We start from the raw sequence: 21,521 nt of genomic DNA, 5'->3' as shown, positions 1-21,521 counted from the left end.
CCTCATGTCTGATTTTTTTTTCGATTCACAGTCAGTGCTTCCACGTTACTCCAGTCTCTCCAATACCTCATGGTATTACATCACAAGCCCCTTGAGACCAGAGAGCAGGGTTTACATTGTCTGTATCCTAAACATGTAGCACCTTTCCTGACTCATAATAGCACTCACTAATTATTGATTTAATGAAGGAATAATGATGGTAAACAAGTGGGTATACAAGAGGGGTGTTCACCATTTGCCAAAAATCTAGTTTATCTGTTTCATAAGTCTGATTTTGTTATCGGATTTTTCCATCCCAGGCTGAACTATAGATTATAAAAGGCTGAACTAAAGACTATAGTATCAGTTCTTCAACTCACTTGTAGTACTCACCGTTCTCTTAAAACAGGAAAAGATTTCTCAGTATTTTATAGAGATTGCTCAAACAATAATTACTATAACTGAACTTCTTGCCCAAGGTTAGAACCTCCATGACCCTTGTCTCCTCTCTTGCTCTCTCCACATTCACATCCAATTAAATGGTCACTGACCCATCACTGTCAAGCCTACCTCCTGCTTCACTCTAACCTTTTCCTTCTACTTGACTCCCACCACCTGTGCTAGAGTTGGGACCCTCATTATCATGAGGGAACACTATTTCAATCACTTGCCAACTGGCCTCTTCTCTGTTCTGATCTGTCCCCTCTTGAGTCACTCAGGCTCTTTCGGGTTGTAAATATCGGAGATAAGCTCCAGAAGTCTCAGCCAACAGGATCACACTAAAAGTGGCAATTAAATAGGGAAGAGCCACAGTACCCCCAAATAATGACACTCAGAAATCTACAGTTTAATTCAGGAACAAGATCAAATGTAGCAACCACATTGAAGTAAAGACTGGCATTTCACAGTAAATGGTCCAAGAAGCTACTTGCTAGCTCCAGCCATTCCCCCTCTGAAAGGGTCTTTGCAGAATCTGCTTTCTCTCCCACACAGAGAACCACTGACTATGAATGAATTACCCAAATGGAGTCTCAGCTAGAATTGTTTATACTCTGCTGGTCATGTAGGCATATTCCTGCTAGGTGACCAGGCCTTCTGGGGTCTCACCAGGTACAAATTGTCAGTTTTACTGTTATCAATAAACAATGCTATCTAGGGGTGCCTGGGTGGTTCAGTCAGTTAAGCATCGAACTCTTGACTTCAGCTCAGGTCATGATCTCACGGTTCATGAATTCAAGTCCCACATTGGGCTCTGTGCTGACAGTGTGGAGCCTACTTGGGATTCTCTCTCTCTTCCTTTCTCTCTGTGCCCCTCCCCTGCTTGCCCTCGCTCTCTCTCAAAATAAGTAAATAAACTTAAAAAAAAAACCCACAATGCCGCCTAAGTGGTGCAAACCATTCTGAAACTATTAGGGCACATTGTTACAAAGTAATGCTATTAATATGTTTCAGACGAAAATTGTGCATGCTTATTTCTTATTGTAGTAGAATAACGCAACCTAATGCCATATTCGTTGAAATTAACCCTCACAGCACAGAAGGTTTGGTGCAAAGACTCAGCAGACTGAAAGGAAGACAGACATTGTCAGAAGGCTTCTTAGAAATTATATAATATTTCCTGGTGGTTACTTTGCAAAAACAACACAGGTCATTTTGGTACCCAATAGCAAATCCATGAATCTCTCTACCATGACTCAGTTCCCCTCCCTCTGATTCTCTTCTTCCTTCTTTCTACCATGTTACCAGTTTATCAGAGTCTCTACATGTATGAGTGTAACTCCTCAGAGAGACAAATGCTTTGAGTTGATGAGTCACCTGAGTTTCTACACGTAGAGCCCTTGCACCAGTCCATCTCTTGGGCTTTTGGTGAGCCACAGAGGATAGCTTTTCTCAGACACCTAATCCATGTCAATCAGATGTAACCAAAGCAATAGGACTGCATGGTTCAAAGTTCTTGTAACTGCTCAGAGGCACACATCAAATTATTACTTTCTCCCCAGTAAAGACACATCACCCCCTAAAATGTTTTTCCAAAACACATGCAATCATATCATTCCCCAGCTTCAAACATATCCTAAGTTCCTAGGTCCCATAAAATTCAAACACCTTACATTTATGTAGGACTGTGTTGTCCAATACGGTAGCCACTAGCAATGTATGGTTACTTTAATTTAATCAAAATTAAATAAATTCAAAAATTCACCTCCTTAGTTGCACTAGCCACATTTCATATACCACATTGGACAGGGCAGATAAGATAAACAAGAAGTTGGTCTGGATGCTTTCTTTATTGAAGCCACTTTCGACTATTCCAGGCTCATCTCCCACCATTTACCCCCCTGCACCCTAAGCTCTCATCAAAATCCTCACCTCTGTCCAAACGTACTATGTACTTTTGGCCTTTAATATTTGATCTCACGGCATATCTGTGGCCTGAAATATGCTTGCCTCTTGTGCACCTGGCAATGTCTTATTTACTTTTATAAGGCCCTGCAGACACATAACTCCCTGAACACAAGCAGGTACCCCTTTCTCTCTGTTCCAAAGGAACTCTGCATGTAGCTATATTGTAGTACTTAACTATGTTATTTGGTAACCTAGTTGTACCCAGCATAGTGGAGGCTGTGTGGCTAGTACTTAACACTCAGGTGCCTGATGGCCTCTGCCAGTGACGAGTTGTGTAACCTTGTGCTACCATTGTCTCAGTTTTCTCATCTGTGAAACAGGGATAATAAAATAATACTTCCCACATAGGGTCATAGTGATGATCAATTGTGTTCACAATCACAAGCACTTAGAATGCGGCCTGGAACTTAGGGTGCTACTAAAAATAAGCTATTAGTAAAGTATTAATGCATTTTGCTTATTTACATATAAAATGTATCTGAGGGGCGCCTGGGGGGCTCAGTCGGTTAAGCGTCAGACTTTTGATTTTGGCTTATGTTATTATCCCAAGGTCATGGAATCGAGCCCCGTGTTGGGCTCTGCACTGAGCGTGGAGCCTGCTTCAGATTCAATCTCTCTCCCTCTGCCCCTCTCCCCCTCTCACACATGCTGTCTCTCTTTAAAATAAATAAATATAAATAAATCAATAAACTGTATCTGAGAAGAACAAGGATTGTAAGTGTGATTAATCCTACTCTTCTAGACACATTCACTGTGCCCAAAGGCCAAAGTCTTTAATGAGCAAGTATAATTAGTTGTCTATGACTAAACATAGCTTTTGGAAGGTGTATGATGATCCTCTCAAGAGTCAGTCCTGGAACTTATGGATATATGATTGATGGATTTATAAAAGGCTTCTCATGCAGGAAACTTGGGTCTTTTGAGCAAGAAAGGATTAGTCACAAACACTAGACTGAGAAGTGCCTGTGTGTGTTCTGGTGTTCACCAGAGCATTCCACAATTCCTTCTCTTTGATGATGGCTTGTTACTATGCACATTCTCTTCTTTTTGATTGGCTGGATGCTTCTGTCTTCTCAGTCCCAATCTTTCTTCTCTTCCTCAGTGTTCCCACATCCATCCACCATGGTAGAGTTTCATTCCTTTCTTCAAATCTGTTTTCCCTCTCCTCTAATAATTCACTGTTATATAGCTTCCTATTGCTGCTGTATCCAATTATCACCAAGTTAGTGGCTTAAAGCAATATAATTTATTATCTAACAGTTCTGGAGATCAGAAGTCTAAGTCAGGGTTCATAGGGCTAAAGTCAATGTGGTGGCAGGGTGGGCTCTTTTTAGAGGTTCAGAGAAAAAAATACATTTCTGCCTTTTTCAGATTCTAGATGCTGCCTGTTTCACTCCTTCCTTGCCTCGTCCCAACCTCTTGCTCTGTCATTACATCTCCTACTTCTGACTCTGATCTTTAGTCTCAGAAGGACACCTGTGATTACATTGGGCCCACCCAGATAATCCAGGATAATCTCCTCATCTCAAAATCTTTAATTTGATCATATCTGCCAAGTCTCTTTTGCCATGCAAGGCAACATGTTCTCAGGTTCTGGGGATTAGGATGTTGACATCTTTGGGGAAACATTATTCAGCCAAGAGCACCTATTGCTTTTTACAATTTCACAGCATTCTTTCTAATTTCATCTATTTTTATAATTTAAAAAACTAAACATTTCATTTAGTAGAGAAAATGTACAAAATGCAATTATTTGATTTAGTAAATAAATTTAAAATCTATACTCTTAAAAATAGTTGACATCAAGAGGTTAGAGTGGGAGAGAGCCAAAGCATAAGAGACTCTTAAAAACTGAGAACAAACTGAGGGCTGATGGGGGTGGGAGGGAGGGGAGGGTGGGTGATGGGTATTGAGGAGGGCACCTGTTGGGATGAGCACTGGGTGTTGTATGGAAACCAATTTGACAATAAATTTCATATATTAAAAAAAAATAGTTGACATCTTTAGAATTGCATCTAAAGTTCTATATTTAAAAATCTTGTAAACAAATGCTAGAAATACATGCAAAATTTTAAATTGTCATTCTCCCCATCCTACTGATGAGTAATACAAACAATATTAACTTAACAGACATGTTTTCAGATGGTCACTGGATGCTCAAGTGACAAGTTGCAGTGATCATGTGAAATCAACTCCCAGCTGAATTTGGGGGAAAGCATACTTACACTGAGTATATTACTTATGCAAACACACGTGTATACCTCTGTAAGTTCACATTTACATACATACATGATGCATTCATTATATTGATACACATATCTCATATATTAGATTCATACATATATAGCATATATATATTAGATTTATACATCACACACATGAACACACACAAATCAATTGGTCTACCTGTGTTTGTCTTCCCTATTAGAATCTAAGCATCTCACGGGCATGAACCCAAGCTTACTTGCCCTCAAATTCATAATGTCTACACCAGGCCTGACTTAACCAATTCTCAGTGACTATTTCTTTTTTTTTAATATTTTTAAATGCTTATTTATTTTTGAGAAAGAGAGAGACAGAGCATGAGTGGGGGAGGGGCACACACACACACACACACACACACACACACTCCAAAGCAGGCTCCAGGCTCTGAGCTGTTAGCACAGAGCCTAATGCAGGGCTCGAGCTCACTCAGATCATGACCTGAGCCAAGGTCCAGCACTTAACTGACTAAGCCACCCAGACATCCCTCTCAGTGACTATTTCTTAACTGAATATATTGCATTACCATGTGACACATAGGAAAGTGGAATAGAAGCCGCCTGACAAAACAATGAAATCCTCAGACCCTTCCTTCTGTGTCTTCCTTCCCAATATCTCAGCCTTCAAAAGATAAGACCAAAGAACTGGGTTCAAAAAATTCCCCTCATTGATGCTTACTTTTCTGTTGCTATTTTCCTTCACCTCCTACACTTTCTGACTCAATCTCTCAAGCCACTTGGTTTTCCCAAATTGTGTCCTTGCTCGCTCTCCACATACTTTATCTGAAAAGCCCCCACTTCCCGACTTTCAGCCTCTCCCACTCACTTTGACCCAGGACTTTACTCCTCCACCCACGTCCTCCTCCTCTTGTGTTTCTTGTCACAAGTCATCTTTGGATTGTCTTCCATGTCCTTTACTTTATACAATCAAAAGATAAATTCTCCAGAAGAGAGCAGAGAATTCTAGAAAACTTTTAATTTCCAAACATCATTGTAAACCAATGGATACTTGTTTACTGAGACAAAATTTGGAATAACTTTAATGATGTCCCTAGGAAAGAGGGATCTGCAAATATTTTGGAATTTATATGCCTTATTACTTGCTTTAATTTTGCAACAATTCCTCTCCCCACCTAGTCATTTAAAATTATTAAAAAATAGTTGGCTTCAGTAATTTGGGAGTAGTGTGTGTGTGTGTGTGTGTGTGTGTGTGTGTGTGTATGTGAGACAGAGAGAGAGAGAGAAGCCTTGAGGCCATTGAGAATACTACAAGGTAATTTGCTTTTTATTTCATGCATCTCAGGCTCTTTTTAAATTTTGGATGTTTTTAATTTTTCTTTTTTTTCTACTGTTGGTTTGCTTTTTATTTTTCATTTTCCTTATGTAATATTCAGTTCTTTTAGGCAGAAAAAACTTGTCTATGTTTATACATTCAAATGTCTTTCATGAAAACAAATCTTGACTTTTGCCAGTTCTACTACTAACACCTAAAAAAGAAGAGTAAAGAAGGTGAAGACATTTAAAACTAACAAACCAATCAAATTCCCAAGGCAAGCTAACATGTAACCCAAAGACTTGACTAAATTCATATTTATACATAAAAGGCACAATACTGACCCACGGTTCCAAAGTCAATGTTTAAAATATGACAGTTACAAAAGTGGATCTTATAGAATATTTCTTCCCAATCAGAAAAAATTTCCAAGAAACCATCAAGATCATTTTTCATAAATTTTTCGTTAGCAAACAAAATATGACACCCCTTGGCTCTGGTACAGATAGAGACAAAGGTTGTTGTGAAAGCATCAAGCATAATACAAATGTTATAGCAGTTTTCATTATTTTTTTTAAAAGTTTGTTTATTTATTTACTTATTTAGAGAGAGAGAATGCGCACGCACACAAGTGGGGGTGGGGGGAGGCAGAGAGAGAAGGGGAGAGAGAATCACAAGCAGGCGCTGCACTATCAGTGCACAGCACGCAGGGCTCTATTTCATGAAGGGTGAGATCATGACCGGAGCTGAAATCAAGAGTTGGATGCTTAACCAGCTGAGCCACCCAGGTGCCCCTAACACCTTTCACTATTAACATAATTGATGCAACTCAGAATCAATCCTTCTTTTTGTTCCTTGTTCTATGGCCAGAGGTCAGCAATCTTTTTCTTAAAGGGTAGGATGATAAATACTTTATTTCAGGATTTGTGGGCCATATCCCAAAACTCAACTCTGCTGTTGTAGCAGGAGGCAGCCATAGACAATATGGTCAAGGAATGAGCATGGACAGAATGTTCTGCAGGAACGGGAGCTGGCAGTACTGAGCCAACCTCTGGCCAATGCTAACTGAATCCTACTGAAAAAACCATGCCTCTTCCTTTTCCTCCTCCCTGTGGAGGGGGAACACTAAATGAGAAAAAAAAAAGATCATAAACATCTACTGTAAACCTCATTTTCTAGAAAAGAATACTGAGGTTCTGAATGGTCAGGTGACTTTGCAAAACTGCCAACAACTTCATTTGTGTAGAGAAGCAAGACGAAAGTCTGTTCAAAATTGTGGAACATTCCTTGACCACCTACTCTCTCAGATAAGCTTCAAAGCACTTAAACCTTATCTGACGTCATCCTCGCAACGTCTTTCTAAAGTACTATTATAATCTTCATTTCATAGATGAAGAAACTGAGATTCAGAGAAGTTAAGCAATATGCCTAGGGTTTCACAGCAGGCAGGTGGTACAGAGAAGAGCCAGGACTTTTAACCTCCTGCTACTTGCTTCCATTCTTCCTGCTGCTGCTGCTGCTGCAACAGGCCCTACCTTCCACTTTCCACTGCACACTATTCCCTGTCTTCCAGGGAGAAGTCTTTTCATGCCAGTGCGCATGTTTCCTGTGCTTGGAAGCCGACGCTAGATTTCCCACCGTCACATGTGATCTAAGCTGCCATGGTTAGGATTTTCTCCCCTCAGAAGCATTCCTATAACCTGACTTGCCTATCCAGTCTAACTATAGTTCTGCAACACAGAAACAGGGAGTGGACCCTGACTTCACACACCCATGGCCAACCCCGTCTAGAAAGGCTGGGAAATGTTAAGTGTTTGATCTTTGCTTGCACAACACCAACCCAAGGAGGCCCACATGAGGAAAGTCAACCTCAGGCTCCCTCCCTCTGTTAGACTTCTGGAGCAGCTCCAGAGTCCACAGCCTCTGGGAGTCCAGGGAAGGCCCCCACAAAAAACTGGACTGGAATTCACTCCCGTTTCACAGCTGAAGTGTGTGACTCTTGAAAAGTTGGGCCTTCCCAGCACCCTTCACTCTGCACTGCATTAGCATCTGCCCACTTCACCTGCTTTGTTTCTCCGTAAGTCCTGTAAAACAAGTAGGTGTAGAAAATGTAGGCAGCGAGGAGGACACATTCAGTTCCCACTTCTTTTCTGGATAAATGTATTTCCTTATGAAGGTTTGTTGTGTCATACCTCAACCTTCCACTATTAAAACAAAAAGTCATCACAGGCTAAATGGTAAGCTATGAGCTGGAAAAAAAGAAGTTTTCTAAGTTGATGTGTTCATGTTACAGAATCAGATACTATTCTTCATGTATCCTATGCATAAGTGTAAGCCACTGTTTCTTGTCCTTTACTTAAGAAGTCAGGTTGTCTGCACACTTTTACTTTAATCTCAGACTCTAGAAAAAAAGCATATATAAACTGCACTGTCCCCATATTACTGAAACCTGTAAGCATATATTTCCTCTCTGCCTCTCCTTTCCCAACCAAGCCCTATTTTGCCTCTGTTAAAATGAAATGAAAAAATTAAATGGGAGCAAACTTCTGTCTTGCAGCAAGAATAATTCCTAGCGGGCTTCTAATGAAGCTACTTGATAAGGTCTATGGTCCTTTACTCTTTCACCCAGATCTTTATTTCTCCAACAGTAAGGAAAAAAACCTGGAGTCGCATTGGGTAAGGCAGCGCCTAGTAAGACGAGACTGGGATAGCAAAGCAATGGGTGACATCATAAAATAGGAGCATTAGGGGCACCTGGGTGGCTCGGTCCGTTGGGTGTCCTACTTCGGCTCAGGTCATAATCTCAGAGTTCGTCAGTTTGAGCCCCACATCGGGCTCTGTGCCAGCAGCTCAGAGCCTGGAGCCTGCTTCAGATTCTGTGTCTCCCTCTCTTTCTGCCCCTCCCCCCCTCGTGCTCTGTCTCTGTCTCTCAAAAATAAATAAACATTAAAAAAAATAGCAGCATTAAACACCTTCCTCTCTCTTTCATTCACTCAGCAGAGTCCACAGCAGTGAAACAGTGTGGGGCTCCTTCAGGGGCTTCCTGAATTGCCTGCAAAGATTAGAAGGAAAGAAAGCCAACATAACTCACATAACTGTGATTTGCCTTGATAGCAGTGGCAAATCAAGAAATGGTAAAAGTTCTATCAGCGAGACATAACTGAAGGTAAATAAAGTTATTAAAAAATAACAACAAAAAATTACCGTCAAGAAGCCCTCATGAAGCACTTCAGATACCTCTGGGCAAATGCCTAACCACACACAAAAATTCTAATGTGGCACCTGAAGTTCCCAGTGCCCTGTGAGTGGCTGGGTAGCTTCTTGGGTGTCCCAGGGAAGGTATGTAGCCCAGCCTGTGGGCTGACCCACCCTTCACAGCCCCATCTGACAAGGCCTGAATAAATACACTCTTAAAAGCAAAGACATTCTTTAGGGATTGTGCAGAGGAATTTGGCAGCTGTGACTTCCTCATGTGTGGCATTAAGAGCAAGTTCCTTGGCCAGGGGCATAAGATTATCTACAGCTTCTTTAGAGGAAGTCAATATTACAGTGTTTTTATCTAAAAATCCACATTTATCTTAAAATGCCTGCAGCCTTATTCTGTTACTGGTATCCTTAACATATTAAAACAAAATCAGGGGTGCTTGGGTGGCTCAACTGAGCACTTATGCTCAGGCCATGACCTCTCATTTCGTGAGTTCGAGCCCCATGTTGGACTATCTGCTGTGAGCACAGAGCCTGCTTCAGATCCTCTGCTCCTTCTCTCTCAGCCCCTCCTCTGCTCGTGCTCTCTCTCTCTCTCTCTCTCTCAAAAATAAAAGAAATTAAAAAAACATTAAAAAGATCATCACAAAACAAAACAGCTTGGCTAATATTACTTGTAATGAAGCAAGAAAAGAGTGGAACTCATACAGGACATTTTGCATAAATACCATTTCTACTTCTCTCTTTTCTGCCCTCCTTCCCTCCATGAGCACTGGTGAAACAGCTCCCGACAATCCAGGAAGGAGGACTCTGGTACTCCTTATATCTCAGGAAACAATAGGCCTCAGACGGAGAACAGGCATGGGGTTCTTTTTCAACGGGGTTCTTTTTCCATGGGGTTATTTTTCAATCCTAACAGCCACTGTGTGTGCAGAGAGGTATTAATGACTTCTAACCATAACCTTGTTTCCACAGGCCATATCAGTCATGGGAAAAGTCAAAGGCTTGAGAGGAATTTGGTTCCAGCCCCCACATTTTTATCTCAAGGATTCCTGCTAGACCCAATCTGACATCACTATCTTTCTATTTTTGATGTATGATTCTGCTTACTTTGGACAGAATGCAATATTGGGTGATAAAAGTGCTGTTACTCTGCTGGCCTACAAGGGGTAAAACTACCTCTCTACTGGACGGGAGGAGTCTTACAGTGAGTGAGAGAATCCCGGAGACTGCAGAGGTGAGCTGAGCTGTCAGACTGGGTGAGAGCTGAGTTTCATGTTGATTCTCAGTGGGAGTCAATTGTGGTGGCCCTGTGAATGAATCACTTGTGAACTAGGCATGACCCTCATGAGTGCCAGCATTGAGTGGGTGGGGCAATGAAGGCGATTTGTTGTTGTTATTTTGTTTTTTGCACTAAGGAAGACTCTCTGACTTATCCACGGTAGGGGTAGATGAAATAATCGGCCAGTTCCTAGAGGCCAGAAAGACAAAAACTGAAAGACAAGGGGTTGCTGGGAGAAAGAAGTCATACAAAATGTCTGTGGGATGTTATCAAGACCCTTTGGGACTAGACCAGAGTTACCTCAGGGACAGAGACCTATACTGTCTGTGATCATTTCTGTTTTTGTGTGCTGGAGCAAAATTGATTCATGAATGGCAGTTTATAGACTTCTCTCCCCGGCCCCTATTCGAGCATTTGAGAATTGCCCACTCAACTGTACCTTCTAAGGCCTGTATTACCCAGGTGGGTCTTCGGGAGGAAACTACTCAGAGCCAAAGAATGACGACACACCATAGGTTCTGCACAAGACAGAGGAGACGGAAATTGATGTGTCTTAAAAGTCTGTTGCATGGTGAAGGAGAAAGTAATCAAAAAGCAAGATGACACAGAGGAGGGTTGTGAATTAGAGAGACAGTAACGGGATAAGTGAGAGAGTCCCTAGAGTCGCTGGGCACTAGGGAAGTACTATCTAAAAAACAATGGATTACATATCCTTACTAGCATAAAAGCATTTTGATCGCCTACCATTATCTAGTACATTGACTTCTTATTTGCATTTTTGTATATTTTGTGTTGTGCAGATCATGCACAGGTAACCCAGCTCTATCCACCTTGAAAGATATCTTATTCACAAAGGCTAGAAGAGTAGGACCTACATTTCTCAGAATCCCTGCCAATGGGTTTTGTGTTACATTCTGCCTATGAGAAGACTCACACAAGCTTTGGACAGTGGGAGAGATGCAGAAACCATAATATTGTTCCTTGCCACTGGTACCCATGTCATGTTCTTTGGCAAACAGTAAGTAAGATGTTTCCAGAAGCTTCTGGTATTCTTCCTGTGAATTATTTCATTTCAGTGGTGAACAGGTAGCTGAGTCATAGTCAGCCATTTCCTACAACTCCTGCAAATCCTGATTTCTTGAAAGCCATCAGCAGCTTTGTTTAACCTTCATCCTCTAGGTCTTTCTATTTCCTTAGCAGAAATTTGACTGACACATATTCCTTATAAAGCATAATATACATAATAGAAATAAAAAAGAAATAACATAAATAATATTTTAATTATTTTAGTTGATAAGTAAATTTTTTCTGAATAAAAATATTAGTTTGTAATTAATTCTTTTCAATTAGCATATAATTCAAACATCTGGTTCTAAAATAATTTTATTTCCATATTTAGCTTTAATAGCTATAAGAACTTAAAAAGAGATATCTCACAAAAATATATAGATTAAAATAGAAGAAACACCTCCTTAGCTATGCTTACTAAATTGCAATATACAAGAAAATTATGATATGCAGAAAATTATGAAGATTTCTAGAAAGTCATTAAATAATATCTGAATAAAATGCAAACAGATCTTGTGTTCTTAGATAAGAAGATTTCATATAAAGACAGTAATTTTTCCCAAAATAATCCACAGACCTAATGAGGTTTCAAATAAAGCATCAATAGAGCTCTTCATGGAAATGCATAAATTGATTCTAAAGTTTACATAGACAAGAGAGAACACCCAAGAACTATCTGAATAAGAAGGCAGTGGTAGGATGCAAAACTTGTCTCACCAGCTATAAAAACTTGTTATAAAGCTGTAGTAATCAATGTGGTGGTCTATAGGGATAGATACATTGATTAGCTGATTAATTGGACAAAAACCACAGAAGGAAATTCACGCAAATATTTAACTTTGATATATGACAGAGTTGTATGTATTAAGCCACCCAATCCATGTCACTTTGTTATGGCAGCCCTAGCTAACCAATACAGTTTCCAAGCCAGAATTTCTTTTTTATTTTTAAAATTTTTAAAGTTTTATTTATTTTTGAGAGAGAGACAGAGTGAGCAGCGGATGGACAGAGAGACAGAGACAGAGACAGAGACAGAGACAGAGACAGAGTATCCCAAGCAGGCTCCACACTGTCAGCACAGAGCCTGACATGAAGCTTGAACTCATGAACCGCGAGATCATGACCTGAGCCAAAATCAAGAGTCGGACACTTAACTGACTGAGCCACCCAGGCACTCAAAGTCAGAATTTCTAACAGTCACCCCTCCTCCATATTTTCAGGTTTACAAGAGAGTACAGCAAAGCCTGAAACACACTAACACATTCTGCAAAATGAATTCTGTGTAGCTACTCTGGCATCATTACACAAGGAAAAGGAAACTGATAAACATTATTAGATTCCAAACGCTCTCACCAAATTTTCTTCTGACCTCATGATAATAAAATTAAATTTCATACTATTGCCACCAATGTACATATCAACTCTGCATTTTGCTTCTTTCTGGTGATTATCACATTTGTCATTTATTACATTGACAATAGCCAACACACTTGTATTATTAATAGCTAAATAATATTCCTTTATATTCATGAAATCTATCAGATGGCTGGCATGAAAAGGTTATGCTGCTGTTACCAAAAATGGGTACCAGAGAGATGACATGAATCATAAGACTGGGAGAGACATTGGAACCGATCTGAAAACCACACTTTTCATCAAAGCCAACCCACTTTAGACTGCTACTCTCTCTTCCATTCAAAGCCAAGATAAACTAACAGAGCAGAACATCAAGGCAGTTAAGCAACAAGGATACACAGTCCCGGGGCACAGCTGCATAGCTGTGCTCAGAATGAGGAAGCCATTTTCCAAGTATAAAGTAACTGGCACAAAAATTTTGCTGAGGATCTTAGAGCAAATGGACTTATACTTAATGTAGGTGATCAAGGTCACTGTCCTGAAGATGCAGAGAAAGAGAATCCTTTGCCCGACTACTATGGGCCCTGATACAAAACATAACGCATCTGTCAATGCTCCCTGAGCAGTGTCTCCCATGGCTGCAGAAAGAAAATAAAACTGTGTGTCTCCCCAGAAGTCAGGCCCAGGAACATGGCTGCTTCTCCACAGTTAGAGAACCAGGAAGCTCAAGAAAGAGTAGTCACCACCGTGAAAGCACAATTCAGGAGTCTGCTAATCTGAACTCAGATTCAGGGGGCTGACCACTGAGAACAGCCCAGAAAGTCTTCATAGCATTGTAATTGCACAGTGCAGAAGGGAACTGGATAATCCCAATAGGATTTGCCTTAGTAGAGTTATAAGAGTTTATTTTAAAGATGGTTTAAAGATCATTGAAAGTCAAAAAATATATAATTATTTCTACTTTTAAAAATTTCCAAATGTATTATAACTTCTATTTATTAAAACAGAAAAAATTGATTAAAACAACAATGACAAAAAGCCTTTGGCAATATTTAGTTCAGCTTCTTAGATGATGCATTAATTAATGACTGTGCTGGGTTTGTTTTAAAAGCTCTCTGTGGGAGGGAGGCAAACCAGAAGAGACTCTTAAGGGTTGAGAACAAACTAAGGGTAGATGGGGAGTGGGGGAGAGGGGAAAATGGGTGATGGGCAAGGAGGAGGGCACTTGTTGGGATGAGCACTGGGTGTTGTATGGAAACCAATTTGATAATAAATTATATTAAAAAATAAAAAATAAATAAAAGCTCTCTGTTTCTTTAGTTGAGGTTTTTCTACATTTGAAATTTGTTATTTTTTTTAATTGAAAGACTATTTACTAGAGAGGGTTTAGGTACATGAAAAAATTGGGTAGAAGTACAGAGACCCCATATATCCCCTTGACCATCCATCCTTCTAGTTTCCTCTATTATTAACCTCTCTCATGAGCATGGTACATTTTTTACAATTGATGAGCCAATATTTTTTCTTTTGATTAACATTTTGTTACCCTCCCAGGGAAGATTCCTCTACACCTGAACTAGTCTCCCTATAAGCCAGTTTGCCAATGGTCTGTCTGTTCCTTGGATAGGTGCCATTAACAACATACAGCAATGACACATGGGTGTCCTTTGAAAGCTCCAGACAGTGTATACACATTTTGCTCTGTAATGAGCCAACATTGACAGATTATTATTAACTTTAGTGTTAACGTGCATAGTGAATGTTAGGGTACATTCTTTGTGTTGTACCATTCTATGGATTTTGACAAGAGCATAAAATCGTATCTCTACCATTAAACTTCAGAAAGAACAGTTTCACTACCCTAAAAATCCCCTGTACTCCACATATTCCCTCTCCCTCTCTCTACCAAGTCCCTGGCAACCACGAATCTTTTTGCTGCCTCTATAGATTTGCCTCTTCCAAGTGACACATAATATGTAGTCCTTTTCAAACAGAATTCTTTCATCTAGCAGTATGAATTTAAGGTGAAACTTGCTATTTTTCTGTAGGGAGTGGTGTAAAAGAGAAAAGGGTAAAGCAAACACAAGCAATTTTAAAAGAAATACTCTTGGTGCTTTACCAATCATTAGCGTGTGCAGGGCACACACACACACACATATCCTAGTCATTCAGGATTTACACTTAACAGTATGAATGTGCCAAGTACAGGAACCACTGAACTTTAGAGCAAACACTATTTCCACATTCAATCGACAGTCTTGTGTCAATAGTAGATGAAAGTCTCTCAGTGACTTTAAAATGTGTTTTTCCGGGGTGCCTGGGTGGCGCAGTCGGTTAAGCGTCCAACTTCAGCCAGGTCACGATCTCGCGGTCTGTGAGTTCGAGCCCCGCGTCGGGCTCTGGGCTGATGGCTCAGAGCCTGGAGCCTGTTTCCGATTCTGTGTCTCCTTCTCTCTCTGCCCCTCCCCCGTTCATGCTCTGTCTCTCTCTGTCCCAAAAATAAATAAACGTTGAAAAAAATTAAAAAATAAAATAAAATAAAATGTGTTCTTCCATTAAAATAATATTTATGGGGTGGAAAGTGGGGATAGAGAATTTGCAAACAAGTTCTAAAGTCCTTTTTAGTAGATTTACTTATTGTAGTGGAATGAGTGAAGTGATTCTGAAACAACTGAGATATTTTATAGGATTAAGCAATGAGTAAATGTGTTGTTGAGAGCCAGAGTTCTCACTAACGAAGAAGGGACACAGACATATACAACAGGGAATGGCAAGATAGAACCTCATGGGAATGGACTGGAATTGGAAGTATTGATGTGGACTCTTAATTTCTAAAATATATCAGAATGTGTATATGCATGTGTTTGTACACATGTGTGCATATGTATCTATATGTTTACATGTGTATATGTATACGTGCATATACATGCATACTTCCTAACTTCCTAACTTCCATACTTAAAGGGCCAAGAAGCAAAGACACCTCAGTAACCATAAACATACCTAATCCCAAAATTTGGCCTTTAATACCATTCCAACTAAAGGAAACAAGGCTGTACTTCATGGAGCTATGCTGAGCTAAATGCTTTAAAATTTATATCAAACGTATCTGCATAAACGCTTGCTATGAGTTAGGCTGAGGGTTCAAAGATATAATGTGCTATTCACTAATCACCCACTAGGTTCTCTATAGTACAAGATTAGTCAGGAATATAGTGTTATGTCAGAAAATGAAGAAGAGCTTAAAAAAAAAGGAATGGGGGCTTGCAATCAGGACACGGAACCAACTGGAAAAGGGCCTTCGATTGCCAAGTCAAACTGGGGATAATATAAACACCAAACTATTAATTACAGTAATGAATCATAAACCATTGAAAAATATGAGCTAATGAGTATGTTACTGAATAAAAAAAGATATGGTATCTCCATGTAGTTTTGTTTTGTATTTCTCTGATGATGAGCAATGTTGAGCATCTTTTCATGTGTCTGTGAGCCATTTGTATGTCTCTTTTGGAAAAATGTCTACTCATGTCTTCTGCCCACTTCTTCACTGGACTATTTGCTTTTTGGATGTTGAGTTTGGTAAGTTCTTTATAGATTTTGGATACTAACCCTTTATCCGATATGTCATTTGCAAATACTTTCTCCCATTCTGTTGGCTGCCTTTTAGTTTTGTTGATTGTTTCTTTTGCTGTGCAGAAGCTTTTTATCTTGATTAAGTCCTAATAGTTCATTTTTGCTTTTATTTCCCTTGCCTTTGGAGACATGTCAAGCAAGAAGTTGCTGAAGCTGAGGTCAAAGAGATAGTTGCCTGTTTTCTCTTTTAGGATTTTGATGGTTTCCTGTCTCACATTTAGGTCTTTCATCCTACATTGCATTTCGTAGCATTTCATACTACATAGCATTTCATGCTACATTGAGATACCACCACACACTGGTCAGACTGGCTAAAATTAAAACCCAGGAAACCACAGATGTTGGCAAGGATGTGGATAAAGGGGAACTCTCTTGCATTGTTGGTGGGAATGCGAATCAGTGCGGCAAATCTGGAAAACAGTGTGGAGGTTCCTCAAAAAATTAAAGACAGAATTACCCTATGATCCAGAAATAGCACTACTAGGAATTTATCCAAAGGATACAGGAGTGCTGATTCACAGAGGCACATGTACCTCCCAAAGTTTATAGCAGCATCATCAACAAAAGCCAAATTATGGAAAGAGCCCAAATGTCCATCAACTGATGTATGGATAAAGAAGATATGGTACATATATACAATGGAATACTACTTGGCAACGAAAAAGAATGAAATCTTGTCATTTGCAGTAACGTGGATGGGACCGAAGGGTATTATGCTAAGTGGAATAAGCCAGTCAGAGAAAGACAGGTATCATATTTTCATTCATATGTGGAAGTTGAGGAACTTAACAGAAGACCTCGAAGGAAGGGAAGAAAAAAAAAAGAGTTACAAACAGAGAGGGAGGCAAACCATAAGAAACTTTTAAATATAGAGAACAAACTGAGAGTGGAAGGGGGTGAGGGTGGAAGGGGGCGGGGGAAAATGGGTGATGGGCATTGAGGAGGACACTTGAGGGGATGAGCACTGGGTGTTTTATGTAAGTGATGAATCATAGGAATCTACTCCCAAAGCCAAGAGCACACTCTATATACACTGTATGTTAGCTAACTTGACAATAAAATAAATAAATAAATAAATAAATAAATAAATAAATAATTAATTTTTTGAAAAGATAAATAAATTAGAAAGGAGGTCTCATGCTTTTAAGGCAGAATGCTGAGGGCTGGCTGGTTAATGCAGAGGGGATGCTGGAGTTGAATCATTTGCAGCATTATAGTAAAGACTAGATCAGGCAAGAATCATCAATGGATGCCAGCTAAATCCAGAGAGAAATTTGGCTGAAAACAACAAGATTTAAATGGACTTAAAGTGCCTTATCACAAACTACCAATTAGTTTCAAGTGAAAAAATAAAGTAATTATACAGGGGAGAAGCTAGGCAACATGTTCACTGGGCAATTAATATTAATGTCACCAGTGAGGAACAGATGGTCACTGTGTGTCTCCAGATGATATACCTTGAGAAAGACACACGTCACCTATGAAGCATGTGTTTGAGAATGTATAACCGGACTCTAATCATGAGGAAACATCAAACCAATGACGAATATCCTATTAAAAAGAGGGGAAGATTATAGTCTTTAAGAATATTGTTAGCATAGGGGCACCTGGGTGGCTCAGTCAGTTGAGCAACCGACTTCAGCTGAGGTCATGATCTCGTGGTTTGTGAGTTCAAGCCCCACATCAGGCCGGTTGCTGTCAGCAGGGAACATACTTCAGATCCTCTGTTTCTCTCTTTGTACCCTTCGCCCACCTGTGCTCTCTCAAAAATAAATAAAACAGGGGCACCTGGGTGGCGCAGTCGGTTAAGCGTCCAACTTCAGCCAGGTCACGATCTCGCGGTCCGGGAGTTCGAGCCCCGCGTCGGGCTCTGGATTGATGGCTCAGAGCCTGGAGCCTGTTTCCGATTCTGTGTCTCCCTCTCTCTCTGCCCCTCCCCCGTTCATGCTCTGTCTCTCTCTGTCCCAAAAATAAATAAACGTTGAAAAAAAAATTAAAATAAATAAATAAATAAATAAAACATATATTATTGGCATAAAACACAAGAAACAGCTGTGGAAATGTGCCTGATTAAGAATGCAAGATGGGGCACCTGGATGGCTCAGTCGGTTGAGCATCCAACTCTTGGTTTCACCTGGGGTCATGATCTCATGGTTCTTAAGTTTGAGCCCCACATCTTGCTCTGCAATGACAGTGCAGGGCCTGCTGGGATTCTCTCTGTCTCCCTCTCTTTTTGCCCCTCCCCCACTTGCTCTCTCTGTCTGTCTCAAAACAAATAAATAAACTTAAAACAATTTTTAAAAAACCAACTCTTGGTTTCGTTGATCTGCTCTACAGTTTTTTTAGTTTCTATATTGTTTATTTCTGCCCTGATCTTTATTATTTCTCTTCTTCTGCTGGGCTTAGGCTGCCTTTGCTGTTCTGCTTCTAGTTCCTTTAGGTGTGCTGTTAGATTTTGTATTTGGGATTTTTCTTGTTTCTTGAGATAGGCCTGGATTGCAATGTATTTTCCTCTCAGGACTGCCTTTGCTGCGTCCCAAAGCGTTTGGATTGTTGTATTTTCATTTTCATTTGTTTCCATATATTTTTTAATTTCTTCTCTAATTGCCTGGTTGACCCACTCATTCGTTAGTAGGGTGTTCTTTAACCTCCATGCTTTTGGAGGTTTTCCAGACTTTTTTCTGTGGTTGATTTCAAGCTTCATAGCATTGTGGTCTGAAAGTAAGCATGGTATAATTTCAATTCTTGTAAACTTATGAAGGGCTGTTTTGTGACCCAGTATATGATCTATCTTGGAGAATGTTCCATGTGCACTCGAGAAGAAAGTATATTCTGTTGCTTTGGGATGCAGAGTTCTAAATATATCTGTCAAGTCCATCTGATCCAATGTCTCATTCAGGGCCCTTGTTTCTTTATTGACCGTGTGTCTAGATGATCTATCCATTTCTGTAAGTGGTGTATTAAAGTCCCCTGCAATTACCACATTCTTATCAATAAGGTTGCTTATGTTTATGAGTAATTGTTTTATATATTTGGGGGCTCCGGTATTCGGTGCATAGACATTTATAATTGTTAGCTCTTCCTGATGGATAGACCCTGTAACTATTATATAATGTCCTTCTTCATCTCTTGTTACAGCCTTTAATTTAAAGTCTAGTTTGTCTGATATAAGTATGGCTACTCCAGCTTTCTTTTGGCTTCCAGTCGCATGATAAATAGTTCTCCATCCCCTCACTCTCAATCTAAAGGTGTCCTCAGGTCTAAAATGAGTCTCTTGTAGACAGCAAATAGATGGGTCTTGTTTTTTTATCCATTCTGATACCCTATGTCTTTTGGTTGGCGCATTTAATCCATTTACATTCAGTGTTATTATAGAAAGATACGGGTTTAGAGTCATTGTGATGTCTGTATGTTTTATGCTTGTAGTGATGTCTCTGGGACTTTGTCTCACAGGGTCCCCCTTAGGATCTCTTGTAGGGCTGGTTTAGTGGTGACAAATTCCTTCAGTTTTTGTTTGTTTGGGAAGACCTTTATCTCTCCTTCTATTCTAAATGACAGACTTGCTGGATAAAGGATTCTCGGCTGCATATTTTTTCTGTCTAGCACCCTGAAAATCTCGTGCCAATTCTTTCTGGCCTGCCAAGTTTCAAAAGAGAGATCAGTCACGAGTCTTATAGGTCTCCCTTTATATGTGAGGGCACGTTTACCCCTTGCTGCTTTCAGAATTTTCTCTTTATCCTTGTATTTTGCCAGTTTCACTATGATATGTCGTGCAGAAGATCGATTCAAGTTACGTCTGAAGGGAGTTCTCTGTGCCTCTTGGATTTCAATGCCTTTTTCCTTCCCCAGTTCAGGGAAGTTCTCAGCTATTATTTCTTCAAGTACCCCTTCAGCACCTTTCCCTCTCTCTTCCTCCTCTGGGATACCAATTATGCGTATATTATTTCTTTTTAGTGTATCACTTAATTCTCTAATTTTCCCCTCATACTCCTGGATTTTTTTATCTCTCTTTTTCTCAGCTTCCTCTTTTTCCATAACTTTATCTTCTAGTTCACCTATTCTCTCCTCTGCCTCTTCAAGCCGAGCTGTGGTGGTTTCCATTTTGTTATGCATTTCGTTTAAAGCGTTTTTCAGCTCCTCGTGACTGTTCCTTAGTCCCTTGATCTCTGTAGCAAGAGATTCTCTGCTGTCCTGTATACTGTTTTCAAGCCCAGCGATTAATTTTATGACTATTATTCTAAATTCACTTTCTGTTATATTATTTAAATCCTTTTTGATCAGCTCATTAGCTGTTGTTATTTCCTGGAGATTCTTCTGAGGGGAGTTCTTCCGCTTGGTCATTTTGGATAGTCCCTGGAGTGGTGCGGACCTGCAGGGCACTTCCCCTGTGCTGTAGTGTATAACTGGAGTTGGTGGGTGGGGCCGCAGTCAGACCTGATGTCTGAAAAAATAAACAAAATTGACAAACCTCTAGCCAGGCTTCTCAAAAAGAAAAGGGAGATGACCCAAATAGATAAAATCATGAATGAAAATGGAATTATTACAACCAATCCCTCAGAGATACAAACAATTATCAGGGAATACTATGAAAAATTATATGCCAACAAACTGGACAACCTGGAAGAAATGGACAAATTCCTGAACAACCACACTCTTCCAAAACTCAATCAGGAGGAAATAGAAAGCTTGAACAGACCCATAACCAGCGAAGAAATTGAATCGGTTATCAAAAATCTCCCAACAAATAAGAGTCCAGGACCAGATGGCTTCCCAGGGGAGTTCTACCAGACGTTTAAAGCAGAGATAATACCTATCCTTCTCAAGCTATTCCAAGAAATAGAAAGGGAAGGAAAACTTCCAGACTCATTCTATGAAGCCAGTATTACTTTGATTCCTAAACCAGACAGAGACCCAGTAAAAAAAGAGAACTACAGGCCAATATCCCTGATGAATATGGATGCAAAAATTCTCAATAAGGTACTAGCAAATCGAATTCAACGGCATATAAAAAGAATTATTCACCATGATCAAGTGGGATTCATTCCTGGGATGCAGG

General features: G+C 39.9%; 1 protein-coding gene across 15 annotated transcripts in view; it reads right to left on the bottom strand.

Annotated features, from left to right (window-relative positions):
• SCEL (sciellin) overlaps positions 1 to 21,521 on the bottom strand; it is a 220,493-nt gene that overhangs the window by 121,470 nt on the left and 77,502 nt on the right. Inside the window, exon 1 of one of the 15 annotated variants that reach the window (XM_047873905.1) lies at positions 9,124 to 9,231. The exons of the other annotated variants lie outside the window; for them this stretch is intronic. The gene's annotated coding sequence lies outside the window, so the exon portion shown is untranslated. Of the gene's footprint in view, positions 1 to 9,123; positions 9,232 to 21,521 lie in introns of those variants that run through there. 15 annotated transcript variants of the gene reach the window in all.

This window comes from Prionailurus viverrinus, chromosome A1, assembly GCF_022837055.1.
Source record: "Prionailurus viverrinus isolate Anna chromosome A1, UM_Priviv_1.0, whole genome shotgun sequence".
NCBI lineage: Eukaryota > Metazoa > Chordata > Mammalia > Carnivora > Felidae > Prionailurus > Prionailurus viverrinus.
Note: the sequence above shows the minus strand (reverse complement) of the source record. Positions and strands in the feature narration are given on the sequence as shown.